Here is a 17,175-nt window from a genome sequence, read left to right as displayed (position 1 = left end):
TTAGGAGAAATCCAAAATTCCAACCTTAGTGGAATGTGGGGGCCACCCCTCATGGAATACGCAACCCCTAGAGGAAAAGTCAATTGTGTGGGAAGGGGGTCGAAATAGTTGGCTAAGGGACCCACAAGGAAAAGGGAGGCAACAATTATAAATAGGGGGCTGAAGGCAGCATTGAGTATTTTTTTGATAACTTGTCATTTACACATTGTTGCTCATGCTGTTCAGCTGAGTCACACGTGCTGTTTAGCACCAGAGGTTTCCAAGGGGAAATCTCACCCTCTTCTTTGGTGGACCATGAGTGCCACCCTAGGGAGGCAAATTCTACTCTTCTTTGGTAGTTGGGAGGATACCACGCAGTAGCACGAATTCCTGGCATTAGTGGGACGCAGAAAAAGGAGCTATGCAGAGCTTGGAGAGGTATTGTGCTGGAGAGAAGAGGTTTGTTGTTGCTGGGTTGTATCCTCACACAAATACATGCGGGAAGGAGGAAATTTCTAGGAGCTTGGGTGCTTTTCTCAGCAGAACGAATTGGTATGGCTGGGCTTGCGCCTTTTTTCCCTAGCACTGCGTAGAGGGTTGTGGAGCTATTCTTGGGGAGGCTCGATGATTGGGATTGAAGAACTGGAGTTGTTTGGGATTTGATTGGAGGAGAGTGCCTAGCCTTTGAGGAGCAGAAAAGGCTCCAACTATCACATTCGACATTTTCCAGCAATAGAAGAGGGCTAAGCATTTTGGGGTCAATTTTGGAGTGTCAAAACTAGTGCAAAACCTTTCTGGGTTTGTTGAGGAGAGACCAAGATTAATTTGGCAAAATTTTCTTGGCAGATTTGAGGGGTTCAACAAGGTCCCAACTTAGCCAGCAGCTGGAGGAGCAAGGGGAAATTAGGCCGAAATTCCAAGGTCAATATTTGGCCAATTCCTTCGTGGGTTTGTGGGTTATTGGTGGAGAGCCCGAGGTTATTTTCCTGGAATTTTCTGAGCACCGGAGGAGGCCCTAATAGCCATTTCTTGCAGCCAGCAGTACAAATTTCAGAGGGACAACGTAGAGCTTGGTTGGGGGTGTGAAATTTTTTGAATCTAACACATCAAAAACCCCTACTGCAATTTCTGGTTTACTATCTCATACTTTTTCTTTACATTAACAGTTATTTAATTACATAAACATCGAAGTAAATAGAAATGTGGCCTTCACAGATATACAGATCATGCACTGAAGTAAACAAAAACAATAACACAAGGGACAATGTTATTTTTAGACAATTGTCCCCGGAAAAACCTAATGCTGGAGAACCAGTGCAACATATTTGAGGGTTTTATTATTAAGTAGATTTCTGAATACAACTAGGGTGCCAGAAATCGCTTACCCAACAGAGAATGTCCTCGACAGTAGTACCTTTATTTGGAGACAGATATTCCGGCAAATCAGCAACCGGATGATCAATCCCACAGTGACTCCGGTTGTTCCTTGTGTTGGACAGCGAAAGCTGCTCCAAGCATTGCTCTGGCACTGCGTCACCCTTCAGGAATTGCATTACCCTCTCTTGGCTCTGCTTCAGCTGATCTGCGCCTAGTCTGCCCCACAAAATCTCCCAGCGTTGCCTCTGAAGCCCTCTACGACTTCTGTGTCAGCCTTTGCAGCTTATGCGTTAGCCTTTGCATCCTCTGCGTTAGCGTCTATGGCTTCTACGTTAGCCTCTACAACTTCTGCGTTAGCCTCTATGGCCCTCTGCGGCCTGTGCGTTGGCTCCTACGGCCTTTGCGTCAGCCCTCCTAGGCTTGCGCTGTCTCTCCCGACACTTCACTGCCTCTCTGCTATGTATTCTTCAGCCTCTTGTTGAACTGCCCCTCACTGCAACTGATCACTTGCTTGATTTCCTCAGCAAACCTCGCCCCAGAAAATCGAACTGATTGATCTCTCTTGGTGTATCTCCAATTGACCCTCAAGCCCCCTTTTATATTTTTCCTGTTGACGATTCAACGACTGAGATTAAGTCGTTAATCAACGGCTAAGATTAGAACTGGCTTGATCCTTGTCACTTAGAACTTTCTCACCCATATTATATTAATATACATTAACAATTTTATTTTCCTAAGTTTAGACTTAGGAACTTGTTGTCGCGCAAACTGGCACGACAACGCTCAGATCGGGGGCTGTCACTCTGATCCCCGGTCTCTCCGTTTAAGCCTGTCTCCCACGGCTAAGGGGGGTAGACCCTGAGGAAAGATGAAGGCCAACTGCCAAACAGTTGGGCCGGGAGACGAGATGCACTAAAATGGTTTTATTTATTTGATAGACCAGTGCCTAAATGATTACTTTCTAGGTGATATAAGAGCATAAATCATAAAAAGCAATCACCATTCATCAAATGATTGGAACAAAGCTTTAAATATCCAGCAAAAAAAAAAAAAAAAACACAAAGTTCCTCGAATAACGATATCCGGCAAACTAAGAGAAATAAATTGCTTTAAATAACAGAGAAACCAGATATCAATTTTGTATTCAGACCACAACACAAAAGATATACGATGATGAATAACTGAAGGTGGTAAGAACAATTTTCCACAGAAAAGAAATTTTTTTATGCTTTTTCAGAATTTTTTTTTTTTTTTTTTTTTTTTTTTTTACTAAAAGAAAAATTTAAAATCTAAAACCTAAATATATATATATATATATATATATATATATATATATATATTTTTTTTTTTTTTTTTTTTATTTATGAAAATCTAAAAAGGGAAACTATGAAAATTAACTATGTAAAAATAAACTAAATCTAAAAAAAAAACTAAAATAAAATAAAATCTAATTTAAAATATATCTAAGCCCAACTCAATTTTCATCTACGTTAAACAACAACATCTAAGCTTAACACTAAACAAAAAAAACTAACACTAACCTATGCCTACGCTGACACTGACGGGAATGCAAAATAAACAAAACGGTTCAACGGTGAGACGTATTGTGTGAAGACGAGGTGTGTTCAGGCGTGAAGACAGAGAAATCTCAGCTCGTGAGCTCGTTTCATTCTATGAAAAAAAGGAAATTTGAAAGCCGTTTAACGCATCTACCAAACCCAAAGAAATCGAAACCGCTATGATAAATCGACCAGCGTTCACGATAAACTTACCTGATGCCTGCTCGTTTCACAGTAAATCGATCACATCGAATGAATGAAGCACCTGGTCCGTAAGGAGTTTTTGAAACCCTGCGCGTGAGTTTCTGGTTTTTGCTTTGTTTTATGAATTTTTTATTATTTATTATTTTTTTTATTTTTTATTTTTTATTTTTAATTTTATTATTTTAGTATTTTATTTATTTTCTAAATGGATCATTTGAACTAAGCCGTTGGACACATCTCCTAGGACCTAGGACTTAGGACTCATGAGGGGATTAAAACATTTTTCAACCCTCAAGACACATTACATCATGACTTTACAATTTACATCTTAAGGGGACGAACCCACTTTAACATAGACCCTCATAAACCACCCAGTTCTGCGACACAACTATAATCTAGCAGATTAACACGCTAGGATTCTCCTAAAGTCCTAATAACAAAATGCATCCCGGCTTTGGGGTCGGGTTTGAAGGAAAACTCTGCCGATCCATGGATCGGTGAGACTAAAAACCTCCCGGGACGCAGATTGTCATTAGAAAGTTAGGTCCACCTAGGCAATTTTACATACATGACTCTGATCTGCTTAGATTATTTACAATTCATACATGCAGACTGGGTTTACAACAAAAATGATCAAGCTGCTGATGACTGTAGGCTGGCACGGACACGTCGTTCAGGAACTACCCCTCTCTGCCAAAAGAAAGGGGGGGCACTGCATGGGTAGTTGACCGGTAGTGGTCAACATCTGGCTCTACTTGGGGACACGTTGCTGCACTGGTAGGAATGTGAGAATCCAGAATCTGCATCCATACAACACACAAATAAAAATGAGTAGCGTCCATTCCAAAATCATCATATACATTAAGCACAGGAAAGATAAAAGCTCTTCATTTATTGACTAACTAATAACATGAAAAGTAAATCTAATCCTAAAAACAGAAATAAAATGCTGAAAAGACAAGGAGTAGGGATAGAAATACAATACAAAAGATGCCCCATGGCATCAGATATCATCTCTGAAGAACAGCTTGAGCATTTGGCCGTTCGCTGGTAGATGAAGTGGCTCACCATCCAATCTGCTCAAGTGGAATGAGTTTGGTCCAGCTATATCTCTAATGATGTACGGTCCCAACCACAAGCTGTCAAACTTCTTATGCTTTCCCGGCTTTTCATTTTTGCGGTCCCAAAGTAAAACCATATCTCCAACCTGCAAAGATCTAGATCGAGAGCATTTATCAAAGCTTTTCTTAATATTAGATTGATTTTTACATATAGTCTCAAAAGCTGTCCGACGAGCCTCATCCAATTCCACAATCTGATCTATCCTATTCTGAACAACATCTTTATTATCGGAAAAATTTTGGAGAAGCTGATAAGCTGGCAATCTTAGGTGCACAGGTAAGGTAACATTCAAGCCATAAACCAATTCAAAGGGAGATTTACCAGTAGACTTCTTCTTAGTAATTCTGTCTGCCCACAAAGCGTACTTGATTTTGCTGTCCCAAGCTTTCTTGTTATCTCCTACTATCTTCTTTATAATGGTTATGAGATTTTTATTACTTGATTCAGCCAAACCATTACCCTGAGGATAGTAATTCGACGAATGAGATAAGACAATGCCATATTTGAAACAAAAAGATGTAAACTCTGAAGAACTAAAAGCCTTGGCATTGTCCGTAGTTATCTTAGCGGGGACACCAAATCTAGTAATGATGTTATTCTCAATGAAATCCATAATCACCTTTTCAGTGGCATTCTTAGCCGGAATGGCTTCTACCCATTTAGTGAAATAATCTGTAGCGGTCAAAATCCACGAGTAGCCATTGCTAGAATTTTCATGGAACTTCCCTATGAAGTCCAGACCCCAATGCTGAAAAGGTGCCTCCACAATAACAGGTTGTAGAGGAAGGGCAGCAAGCTTCTGCTTCCCAGTGAACAGCTGACAGGCTTGACACGTTCTAACAAACTTGTGCACATCAGAAAAAATCGAAGGCCAATAATAGCCAGCTCTCAGGATTTTGTGGGCGGTAGTTCTAGCAGCATAATGACCACCACAAAATCCTGAATGAAAATCTGAAATTAGTCTTTTGGACTCAACATCGTCAATACACCTAAGCACTATGCCCTCAGGATTTCTCCATCCAAGGCCATCCTTCATAAGGCAATACTTAGTGGCCTTTAGTCTAAGAGCCCTTCTCTTATGAGCGACCAAATGGTTAGGACATGCAAGATTTGTCAAGTAGTAAACTATGTCCTTATACCATTCATGCTCTGCTAATCTTCTCAATTCTGGTGAAGATAGATCGTCAAGGCAAAACAAACCAAGAGTCTTTTCATTACTTTCCGTTAACATTTGGGCTAAACCTTGGCCTTTGATCAGCTTGGTGGGTTTAATTTCTAAATCATACTCCTGTATCTTAGTAACCCACCTAGCACGAGTCCCTAAGCAATCAGTTTGAGTTAATATGTCCTTAACAGCAGAATGTGGGACGAAAGCAATGATCTTAGAATAACCCACATAAGTTTTAAAATGCTTGAGAGACTTGACCAGGGCATAGGCCTGCTTCTCCATGGTATTGTACTTCAACTCAGAGTTTTGAAGTGCTCTACTCATGAAAGCGATAGGCTGCTCATGACCGTCTTTATTCTTTTGAAGCAAGACACCGGCAATGGTATCTTCAGAAGCGAAAGAAAAAATCATGAAATCTTTGGAATAATCAGGACTAACAAGGACAGGAGCTTTCGCGATAGCAGACTTGATTTCTTGGAAAGCCCTTTTGCCCTCTTCTTGCCAGACAAATTTCACATCCTTCTTCAGAAGACTTTGAATGGGCTTAGCTATTTCCGCATAATTTGGGATAAATCTTCTAATAAAATTTATCTTTCCAAGGAAAGACTGAAGGGACTTGAGGTTATGCGGGAGAGGAATCTTTTGAATTGCTTCAACTCGTTCAGGATCGACCTTGACTCCTTCCTTAGAAATGATATGACCCAGAAGTTTCCCTTCAGTTACCCCAAAGACAGATTTAGCCGGATTCAAAGAAATTCCATATTCTCTACATCTATCGAAAACTTGCCTAAGATGATCTATATGACTGATACCATCTTTAGAGAAAACAGTAAGATCATCTTGATATATTTCGATAATTTTCCCGATTAACCCTTTGAAGGCATAGTCCATGGCCCTCTGGAAAGTAGCTCCAGCGTTTGTTAACCCAAATGGCATTCTGATGTATTCAAAAGTGCCCCATGGTGTTGTGAACGTGGTCTTGTGTCGATCTTCCTTTTTAACCCAAACTTGATTATACCCAGAAAAACCGTCTAGCAATGACATCATTCCAGACCCAGTTACTCTTTGCAACAAAGTTTCCATTTTTGGCAAAGGGTAATTATCCTTCTTGCACGCTAGATTAAGGTTTCTAAAATCGACACAAAGTCTTATTGTACCATTCTTCTTCCTGACAATCACCAAATTCGAACACCATGTCGAATGCCTAGTTTGAGCGATGATTCCTGCTGCAAGCATCTTCGCAAGCTCTTTTTGGACCAGGGGGGCTAACTTAGGATTAATCTGCCTAAGTTTCTGCCGAAAAGGTTTAGCATTTTCGTCTTTTAAGGGAATAGTATGCTCCATAATATCTTCCCTATAGCCCTTCAACTCATCATAGGAAAAAGCCAAAACATCTCGATATTCACGAAGTAAATCAATTAACTTTTTCCTTTCCTCCAGACTAGTACCTTTACCGATTTTAACCATTTTCGGATTTTCAAAAGTACCAATGTTAACTTCAAGGTACTCGCCTGGGTCCAACTTGTCTTCTTCTCTCAGCTTCGTGGCATCATGCCGATCAAAATGTTGCTCTAAGGCAACTACATTTCTGGGAGTAGGGTTTATGATATGTCCATGATCTAAAGAACCATCCTCGCCAGAAACTATCCGGAAATCCTCAAACTCATCCAAACGATTGAGAAAACGAACGACTTGTTTTTCATCATTAAAAACTTGCCAATGCTCTGAGTTGTCTGGAACAGATGGTCTGAATATTACTTCCATTTTAATTTTATCGTTAATTAACTCGTCAGACAACTGGAAAGTGGTAGCAGCTACGGCAAGCTCATCTGCCAAACTATTTAGACCTCTAGGAATTGCTTCAAGGTTAAGGGCATCGAAGTGCTCCATAGTATCCCACACAGCATTTCGATAGTTTCTTAATCTCTGATTTCTACATGTGAATTTGTTTTTAAGCTGCATGATAACCAGATCGGAATCCCCCTTGATGCTAAGCAATTTAACCCTTAAAGCCTTGGCCAATTCAAGACCCAACAATATAGCTTCGTACTCAGCAACATTGTTGGTTGCTTCAAATTCTAAACGATAGGCAAACTTGAATACGTGACCAAGGGGAGATTTAAGCACAACTCCCGCACCTTTACCATGACTAGAGGACGCACCATCAAAATACATATACCAGACTTCATCCTTAAGATCTTTAATCTCATCATCGGGAGGAATTATGAAATTGGACATGATAGCATAGTTCCCGATGTCAGATTGTTCTCTAATTATTTCATTACGAGGCTTCTTAGGATCTTCAACATGAAATTTCCTCTCAGGCTCTCTATTAAGTCTAATGAAACCGTCACCGCTAGGAGAAGGAATCATAGCATATGACCAATTCATCTGAATGCTTCCCCCTAGATCAGAGGCCCACTTTCTGGATAACAGCATACCCCAAGCATCAGGTACATCAACGACAACAATATCCATAACCACCATGATGTCTGGGTAAACCGAAAGATGAACTTGCAAATCCTTGATTAAACCATGAACTTCGATTTTCTTAGAATCCATGGCACATATATTATAGTAAGGTCTGGAAACTCTTAAGTTAAGCTGTTCCATAACCCTTTTAGTCATAACACAAGCAGATGCACCAGAATCCAACATGCAGTTATTCAATTTATACCCATTGACTAACAAGGTGATAAAGAAGGGTTGATGATCCTTGTTATCAGCATCTACGCTTTGCAGATAAATAGGAGCATCATGATAGTCAACCTCACGAATCTTCTGCTGAGAAGCGTTGACTTGATGACCCTGAATTGCTTTTAGTAACTTGTCCCTTTGGGAAGGGATCTTAGCGATCTCAGACACGGGAACCCAGATTTTAGCATTATTAAACCAATTCCCCAAATCGACATCTATTCCAGAGTTTATACCAGGGTTTAAAGTTCGAGGAGGAATTTGATTCCCGCTCTGATCTTTATCCCTTCTCTGGTATGTTAAACCCTTATCTCTAGCAATTTCCAGAATTTTCTCAGGAGAGGGTTTCTCACCATATAACCTGGCCAAAATGTCATCTTCGTTTTCAAGGTTATTTATACCAAAAGCAGATTGAGGATTCACAACATCGTAGCTCCTTTCCTTAACCTCTATCCAATCATTCATGGGCAAAGGAAACTTGCTCCCTACTACGTTTATTTGCTCACCTGTCCCAAGCATTCCATTATCGAGAAGTCTTCTGATAATGGGACAAGAGGACTCTTCGTGAAAATCAGCACAAGCACGACAGTAAGGAGGAGCATTATCCACCAGGTTGGTAAGCGGATTAGGGGGCCTTTGCTCACTAGATTGACCCTTTCTTTGCCAGTTACTATTTCTGTTATTATTATTTCGAGGCTGAAAATTTTGCGGTTGCGCTCTTTCCATTTGAATTAACCTATTCTGCAAAGTGTTTATCTCCTTATTATGATTGATTTCCATAGTTTCAATTTTTTGCAGCAATTTAAGAACAAGCTCACTTTCTGGCTCCTGGGCTGCTTTTCCCTTAGGTTCCTTTAGTTTTGTAGCAGCCCTATCAAAACCTGGGATTTCAGACTTCCCAGAAGCTGCCTTGTCCTTCTCAAGTTCTACAGCTAAGGTTTGGCAAGCTCGATAATCAGTAAGTTTAGCACGCCTTAACTCATAAGATGGCTCAGGACCAAAGGCATCAATATAAAAATCTTGGAGAGTTTTATCTGAAGGTTTATAGTCTTGAGGTAGTTCTCTAATAATGCTATTAAACCTTCTATTAAATTCCTCAACAGTTTCGTCTTCTCTCTTTCTCATCAGAGTAAGAGCTCTTACAAGATGTCGTCCCTCTCTTTTATCTCCATATTTTTCTCTAAATGAATTAATGATTGATTGTAAAGAGTCAAAAGAAATAGGAGGTTTTTCTGTAAACCAGTCATGAGCATCACCTCCTAGAGTCAAGATAAAAAGGGTCATCCTGACATCCTCATGATCAAAATCAGGAGATCTAGCGTACTTAGCCATCCATATGTTGAAATCTCGCAAATGGGAATTAACAGTAATGGCATTATCTCCATGAAAGCTAGGCAATTTGTCTATCCCAACAGATGGAATATCATTGGGGGCTCCAGGAATGTTAGAGAAATCACAAGGACCCAACAGACTCATGGTGTTGCGCCTAACTTGACCTTTAAAGAGCAAATGAATATCGGAGAGGGCTTCTTGTCCAAGATTTCCAAGAAGTGTACGAGAAGCGAGTTTGTGTGATCGCACCCTATAAACCTTTTCAGGATCAGGAGTAGGATTGCACAGACTGCTTGGATGTCTTCTAGTGTACACTCTTGTAGATAATATAGGAAGTGGAGTCGCCACTTGAACAAGAAGCTAAGCACAGAAAAGCTTGAAAAGCAAGAACCAAGGACAGAAAAACTCTATCCCCGGCAACGGCGCCAAAAAATGTTGTCGCGCAAACTGGCACGACAACGCTCAGACCGGGGGCTATCACTCTGATCCCCGGTCTCTCCGTTTAAGCCTGTCTCCCACGGCTAAGGGGGGTAGACCCTGAGGAAAGATGAAGGCCAACTGCCAAACAGTTGGGCCGGGAGACGAGATGCACTAAAATGGTTTTATTTATTTGATAGACCAGTGCCTAAATGATTACTTTCTAGGTGATATAAGAGCATAAATCATAAACAGCAATCACCATTCATCAAATGATCGGAACAAAGCTTTAAATATCCAGCAAAAAAAAAAAAAAAAACACAAAGTTCCTCGAATAACGATATCCGGCAAACTAAGAGAAATAAATTGCTTTAAATAACAGAGAAACCAGATATCAATTTTGTATTCAGACCACAACACAAAAGATATACGATGATGAATAACTGAAGGTGGTAAGAACAATTTTCCACAGAAAAGAAATTTTTTTATGCTTTTTCAGATTTTTTTTTTTTTTTTTTTTTTTTATGAAAATCTAAAAAGGGAAACTATGAAAATTAACTATGTAAAAATAAACTAAATCTAAAAAAAAAACTAAAATAAAATAAAATCTAATTTAAAATATATCTAAGCCCAACTCAATTTTCATCTACGTTAAACAACAACATCTAAGCTTAACACTAAACAAAAAAAACTAACACTAACCTATGCCTACGCTGACACTGACGGGAATGCAAAATATACAAAACGGTTCAACGGTGAGACGTATTGTGTGAAGACGAGGTGTGTTCAGGCGTGAAGACAGAGAAATCTCAGCTCGTGAGCTCGTTTCATTCTATGAAAAAAAAGGAAATTTCAAAGCCGTTTAACGCATCTACCAAACCCAAAGAAATCGAAACCGCTATGATAAATCGACCAGCGTTCACGATAAACTTACCTGATGCCTGCTCGTTTCACAGTAAATCGATCACATCGAATGAATGAAGCACCTGGTCCGTAAGGAGTTTTTGAAACCCTGCGCGTGAGTTCTGGTCCGGTGCTCTATTTCCCAAGTGTTATCAACGGTGCCCAGCAATTCACACCTCCCACAGTCGAAAGAGGCAACAGAAACTTCACGCAGGCGTGGAAGAGATCTCACGCGATGCTCTTACAGCAAATAGGAAACCACGAAGTGTAAGTAAAAAAAAACGACGGCTGCTTTGAGGTCCAGTGACGGGGGCCTTGGAATCGTAAAGGATGAGAGGTCGCAGGAAACGGACAGAGGAGCTCAAAGCTGGTTCGGTGAGGGTGCAGCGGCTCAAATAAAATGGGCAGGCTTGAAGACGATATTACGCAGGTATACAGTAGAAAAATGCAGCATTTGACGACAGCACAGGGGACACAGTTTTGATCATGGGTTATATATATATATTTTTTGCTTGCAGTTGTAAGTTTGGATAGTGGTGGAAAGAGGGCGTAGCTGCAACTTGGAAATGCGATGGAAACGCCAGATTGACAGAGCCACTGAATTTATATTTTGTTCTGCCTGCTCAGCAGATCCCTGTAACCTGGAGAAAAAAGGGCAAAACCCCTGTATGCAAAACTTCGAAAAAGAAAAATCTCAAAATTTACTCAGAAAGAAAATTATGGCTCTAAAACAGCCTAATTTGACAATAACTGCAGTAATACTTTTGAAATATCAGAAAATTTGAACTTTACTGTGAACAGAAAAAATTTCTCAATGTAAAACATGAAATAAACTTTAAAAGATTAACCCAGGGCACAATCAGCTGGGCTCTGCACAGAACAGCCTGTGGCAGTCGGCTGGTTCAGCCCAGAACTTCCCCAAACGCCCACAAATACTCTTCACCTAAAGGTTCCCTGCACACCTCAAGCAAACATCAGCAAAGAGGGCGAGAAATGCTGCTAGATTTCAAGAAATGATGGAGATACCTGCCACATTTCCAGAAACCCTACAACATTCAAACCCTAGCACGTGAGCAAGATACCTGTACTCACAATGCTCTGAAAAAAAAAACAGCTATTTTTAACTGCTGAAAACTGAAATATGCAGAAAAGCAAACATCTCACAGCAATTCCAGAGAGTAACACCAGCCAGTTTTGAACCCCAAAGTCTTTTTATTAACCAGAAAATCAGATTACAAGAGAGCTTTTCAGTACAGACTCACAGATCAGATAAACCTGTAAAATGACCCCCTAAGACCCTATATGAAGGAAATGATCCCAACGGCTAGTTTGGGTGATCCATGTAGAACTGATCTCGACCGTTGATGAGGATCAAGACATCTCTTGATCTCATCCGTCGATTTTATTTAAAAAAGATATTTTGCATGTGTTCACAAGAAATATTATTATTTTATTATTTAGGGTTTTTGCTTTGTTTTATGAATTTTTTATTATTTATTATTTTTTTTATTTTTTATTTTTTATTTTTAATTTTATTATTTTAGTATTTTATTTATTTTCTAAATGGATCATTTGAACTAAGCCGTTGGACACATCTCCTAGGACCTAGGACTTAGGACTCATGAGGGGATTAAAACATTTTTCAACCCTCAAGACACATTACATCATGACTTTACAATTTACATCTTAAGGGGACGAACCCACTTTAACATAGACCCTCATAAACCACCCAGTTCTGCGACACAACTATAATCTAGCAGATTAACACGCTAGGATTCTCCTAAAGTCCTAATAACAAAATGCATCCCGGCTTTGGGGTTGGGTTTGAAGGAAAACTCTGCCGATCCATGGATCGGTGAGACTAAAAACCTCCCGGGACGCAGATCGTCATTAGAAAGTTAGGTCCACCTAGGCAATTTTACATACATGACTCTGATCTGCTTAGATTATTTACAATTCATACATGCAGACTGGGTTTACAACAAAAATGATCAAGCTGCTGATGACTGTAGGCTGGCACGGACACGTCGTTCAGGAACTACCCCTCTCTGCCAAAAGAAAGGAGGGGCACTGCATGGGTAGTTGACCGGTAGTGGTCAACAGAACTCATTAAAAATATTAATTATTTGACTATCTCTTCATCTGGGTGGGATTTCTCCAAACGATTTATGGGCCTTGGAGATTTCATGTGCCTTAGCCTCTCCACCAAATTTCATGGCTAGAGCACATCTGATGCTACCAAAATCAACACTCCCTCTTAGCAAGGAATGTGCTCTAGCAATGCTTCACCATAGAAGCATCACACTGATCCTCTACATCGGTCCTTTGTGCTGATGTTTGGCTTGCTGCCCCACATCCACTGCATTGGTGCTTCCTGTACTGCTGCCCATGACACTATCACTACCACTGCTACATCTATACTGCAACTCCCTCTCAACATGCTGCATCATGCTGCCCATAGCACTGCCACTGCTAATTGCTGCATTGGAACTCAGTTACCGAGAAGTAAGTAACTGACTTCACCCAAATAATGACATCCCGGTCAGTCTGGAAGCCTCGTGATGATGAAGCTACCGCAGCTACTATCATGTGCTCCCTCTGTTGCAACTGCGCTACTGCAAATGTTGTAGTTTCTCAGTCTAAGAGTTAGAAACCCTCCATGCACTTTACTGATTTATTCCTACCTACCTGTTCTATTAATTAATAAGTTATTTACCATGTAAATATTGAAAATAAATACAAGTGCATGCTCAATACATTATAGATCATCAACTGAAGGAAACAGAAACAAGCACACAAATGACACTCTTATTTTTGGACTAATGTCTTCGGAAAAACCCAATGCGGGAAAACCGGTGTAGCTAATTGAGGGTTTTATTATTAAGTAGCTCTTTTCTGAGTACACTGGGTGCCAAACTGGCTAACTCGACAGATATAAAAATCTGGCAGCAATATCGCTTTTCGGAAACAGGTATTCGGAAAGCCTGCTCCACGAAATCCCTCTCCAGCACAATCTGAAGCTCAACGTTAGCCCTGCTGGCCTTTGCGTCAACTTGAAATCCTCTGCGTCAGCCTACTGAGGCTCTGCGCAGCTTCTCTGGCTCTCTGCGTCACTTTTGCAACCTCTGCGTGGATGACGCAGGCCCTTATGGCTCTTCGCAGTCTCTATTGCCTCTGTGTGGCTCCCTTTGGCTTTGCGTCTACCTCTCTCTATTTCTGCACTGGTCTCTCGGCACTGTCCCTGCCTCTCTGTCTTGTACTCACTGCCCCTCGCTGCAACTGATCACTAAATCTATCTCTCTTAGCAAACCTCGCTCTAGAGAATAGAATGACTGATCACTCTAGTGTGTTCTCGAAGTGACCCTCAAGCCTCTTCTTATACTCTTTTCATTGACAAATCAACGGCCGAGATTAAGTCCCTAATCAACGACTAATATTAGACCTGGCTTGATCCATGTCTTTTGGACCATTCTAACACAGTTTTATATTAATTCACATTAATATTTTAATGTCCCTAAGTTTAGACTTAGGGACTCCATTAAAAATAATAATTATTTTAATGGACTCCATTAAAAATATTAATTATTTTAATGTCTCCTAAACTGTTTAGAATCTGCCCAAACCCTTTCTGGGTATTGGAGATCTCATGTGCCCTAACCTCTCCACCAAATTTCATGGCTGGAGCACATCCGATGCTACCCCAAATCAACACTCCTTCTTAGTGAGGACTGTGCTCTAGCAATACTCCTTATTGTGTATCACCCTGATCATCTGGCATCGGTCTCTGTCTTGATGCTAGGCTTGCTACCCATCATCCTTTGCACTGCTGCATCCTGTACTGCTGCCCATAGCTCTGCCATTGCCATTGCTGCATCTGTACGACAACTCCCTCTGCATCCGTGCTGCTGCCCATGGCCCTGCCATTGCCATTGCTACGTCTGCACTGCATCTCCTCTCATCATGTTGCATCGCGCTGCACATAGCACTACCACTGTTAATTGCTGCATTACAACTCAGTTACTGAGAAGTAACTGATCTCCCAACTCTGACCTCTCTGTTAGGCTAGAGTACTCTTGATGCTGAAGCTCCCTCTGCTGCTGACAAGTGCTCCCTCTCTGACCTCTGCGCTACTGCAACAACTCCTTGCATCTCGCACCGTTGCACACCTCTCTGTGCCATCCTGCATTGGTGCAACACTCCCGTGCCTCTTGCATTGTTGCAGCCTGCTAGCCTCGCGCTGTACTGGGAATTCTGCACTATAGCTCTCTTTGTTGCTTCATTCACATTCGTCTCTACCCACATCGCCAGTCGTGCTACTCTTCAGGGCTCCTGTAGCATGGTCTAATCCAAGAGGCTGGGTACCTCGAGAATCCATGCACCTCGTTGCATGTGGTCCATCTGACTACAGCTCGATGTCTCCCCACTTCTACTCAAGTGGCGTGTGTGCACTCATGGCACAGTCATCGTCTATCTCCACTTCCTTCTCTGCGCTTGCTGGCGCTGCCTTGGTCTCGGAGGCCTCTCCCTTACTCTTCTTCCTTGGACATTGGGTCGCTTAATGACTTAGCTCCCCACAGTGGAAGCATTTGACCTTAGAGAGGTCCTTCTTCTTTCGTTTCTCTTGCTTTACCTCATATGCTAGGGCAACATCCTCCTCCTCCTTGATTTTGATCCCCTTTCTGCTGCTTCCCTCCTTGCTTAGCCTTCTGATCTCATCTTGGCGAAGAGCTGCCCACATTTCCTCCCAATGTGGAAGGGTCGCTCTGCCCAGTATACTCTGAACAAATACCTCCCAGTCTTCTGAGACTATGTTCAGGGTTGTTCTCACCATCAATTCCTGATTTGACGTGGTCCCTATGGAAGTCAGCTGATCCCGGATCTCATTCAGTTGACCGAGGAAGGTGTCGATCGGTTCGCCCTTCTTCATCTGGTATGACCGCAACTAATTTTCTAGTAACATCCTTCTCTGCACAGAAGTATGCGGGTACAATTTCTTTAGGGCCTTCCACATCTCATTTGTCGTTTCCTTCTCGACAATGTGTGGTACTAGTACTACATGGTCCTTGACCCTGTCAAGGATGATGCTCTTGGCCGTCGCCATTGCCTCCTCGTAATTGTCGTTATCAACTAGGTCAACTAGGATTGTTATCATCCTTAAGGCAAAGTGCTTGACACGATTTCTGTCAAGATTCTGGCCTTCCAGACTACGAAGTTTGAGACTCCGTCCAGTCTGTCCTGGTCTTTTACTCCGTGTAATGCCATGCTACTCTTCTACTTCCCTTCTGGAAGTTCTCGGTGTGACTCCCTCTGAGCCTTGATTTCCCTCCTGGAAACCCTTCTGCCGATGTTGAGATGCCCCTTACTCTGATCGTCTATGCAACTGCACCACTAATCCGGATTTCTCGGCTAGAAACCCTCGGTAGCAACTCCCTCCTCCTTGGCCTTGCCCTGTTAGGTACTGTTCTGACTACAGTACCCCACCAGCTCCATTATGCAACTTACCCACAACCTCTAAAACCCAAGCAACCTGAAGGTGAGAGCTCTTAGGCTCTGCGCAGTCCTGACACTGGAAAACTAGCTCCCTTAGCCAACTGCGTCAGCCATCCTGGCCTCTGCGTGAGCCTGTCTTTGCCTCCTTAAGCCTCTGCGCAACCTCTTCTTGGCTCGAACTTGATGACGCAGGTACTACGTCACCCCTTCCTTGCTGCTTTGCTGCTAGGAACAACTTTTTTCACTCGGGACAACTGTTTTCTGCTGCTTCCGCTCTGCTTTGCTGATGTCCTCAATTCTCCTGTGATCTGCAACCACCCTCTAATACCACGTTGTAGTTTCTAAGTCTAACAGTTAGAAACCCTCCATGCACTTTACTGATTTATTCCTACCTACTTGTTCTGTTAATTAACAAGTTATTTACCATGTAAATACTGAAAATAAATACAAGTGCATGCTCAACACATTACATATCATCAACTAAAGGAAATAGAAACAAGCACAAAAATGACACCATTATTTTTGGACTAATGTCCCCGGAAAAACCCAACGCGGGAAAACCGGTGCAGCTATCTGAGGGTTTTATTATTAAGCAACTCTTTTTTGAGTACATTGGGTGCCAAACTGGCTAACCGGGTATAGATAAAAATCTGGCAACAATACCTCTCTTTGGAAATAGGTATTTGGAAAGCCTGCTCCACGAAATCCCTCTCCAGCACAATTTGAAGCTCAGCGTCAGCCCTGCTGGAAACAGGTATTCAGAAAGCCTGCTCCACGAAATCTCTCTCCAGCAAAATTTGAAGCTCAAGGTCAGCCTATTAAGGCTCTGCGCAACCTCTCTGGCTCTCTGCGTCACTCTTGCAGCCTCTGCGTGGATGATGCAGGCCCTTTTGGCTCTTCGCAGTCTTTGCTACGTCTGTGTGGCTCCCT

The 17,175-nt window shown here is 41.7% G+C and overlaps 1 protein-coding gene across 8 annotated transcripts in view; it reads left to right on the top strand.

Annotated features, from left to right (window-relative positions):
• Positions 1-17,175, top strand: part of LOC149157274 (sister chromatid cohesion protein PDS5 homolog A-like) — a 344,827-nt gene that overhangs the window by 207,645 nt on the left and 120,007 nt on the right. The window lies entirely within an intron of this gene.

This window comes from Pinus tabuliformis, chromosome 5_2 (genome assembly GCF_031772625.1).
Source record: "Pinus tabuliformis cultivar Carrire ecotype Pingquan chromosome 5_2, CPIR1, whole genome shotgun sequence".
Lineage (NCBI taxonomy): Eukaryota > Viridiplantae > Streptophyta > Pinopsida > Pinales > Pinaceae > Pinus > Pinus tabuliformis.
This window is presented reverse-complemented; position numbering and strand designations above follow the sequence as displayed.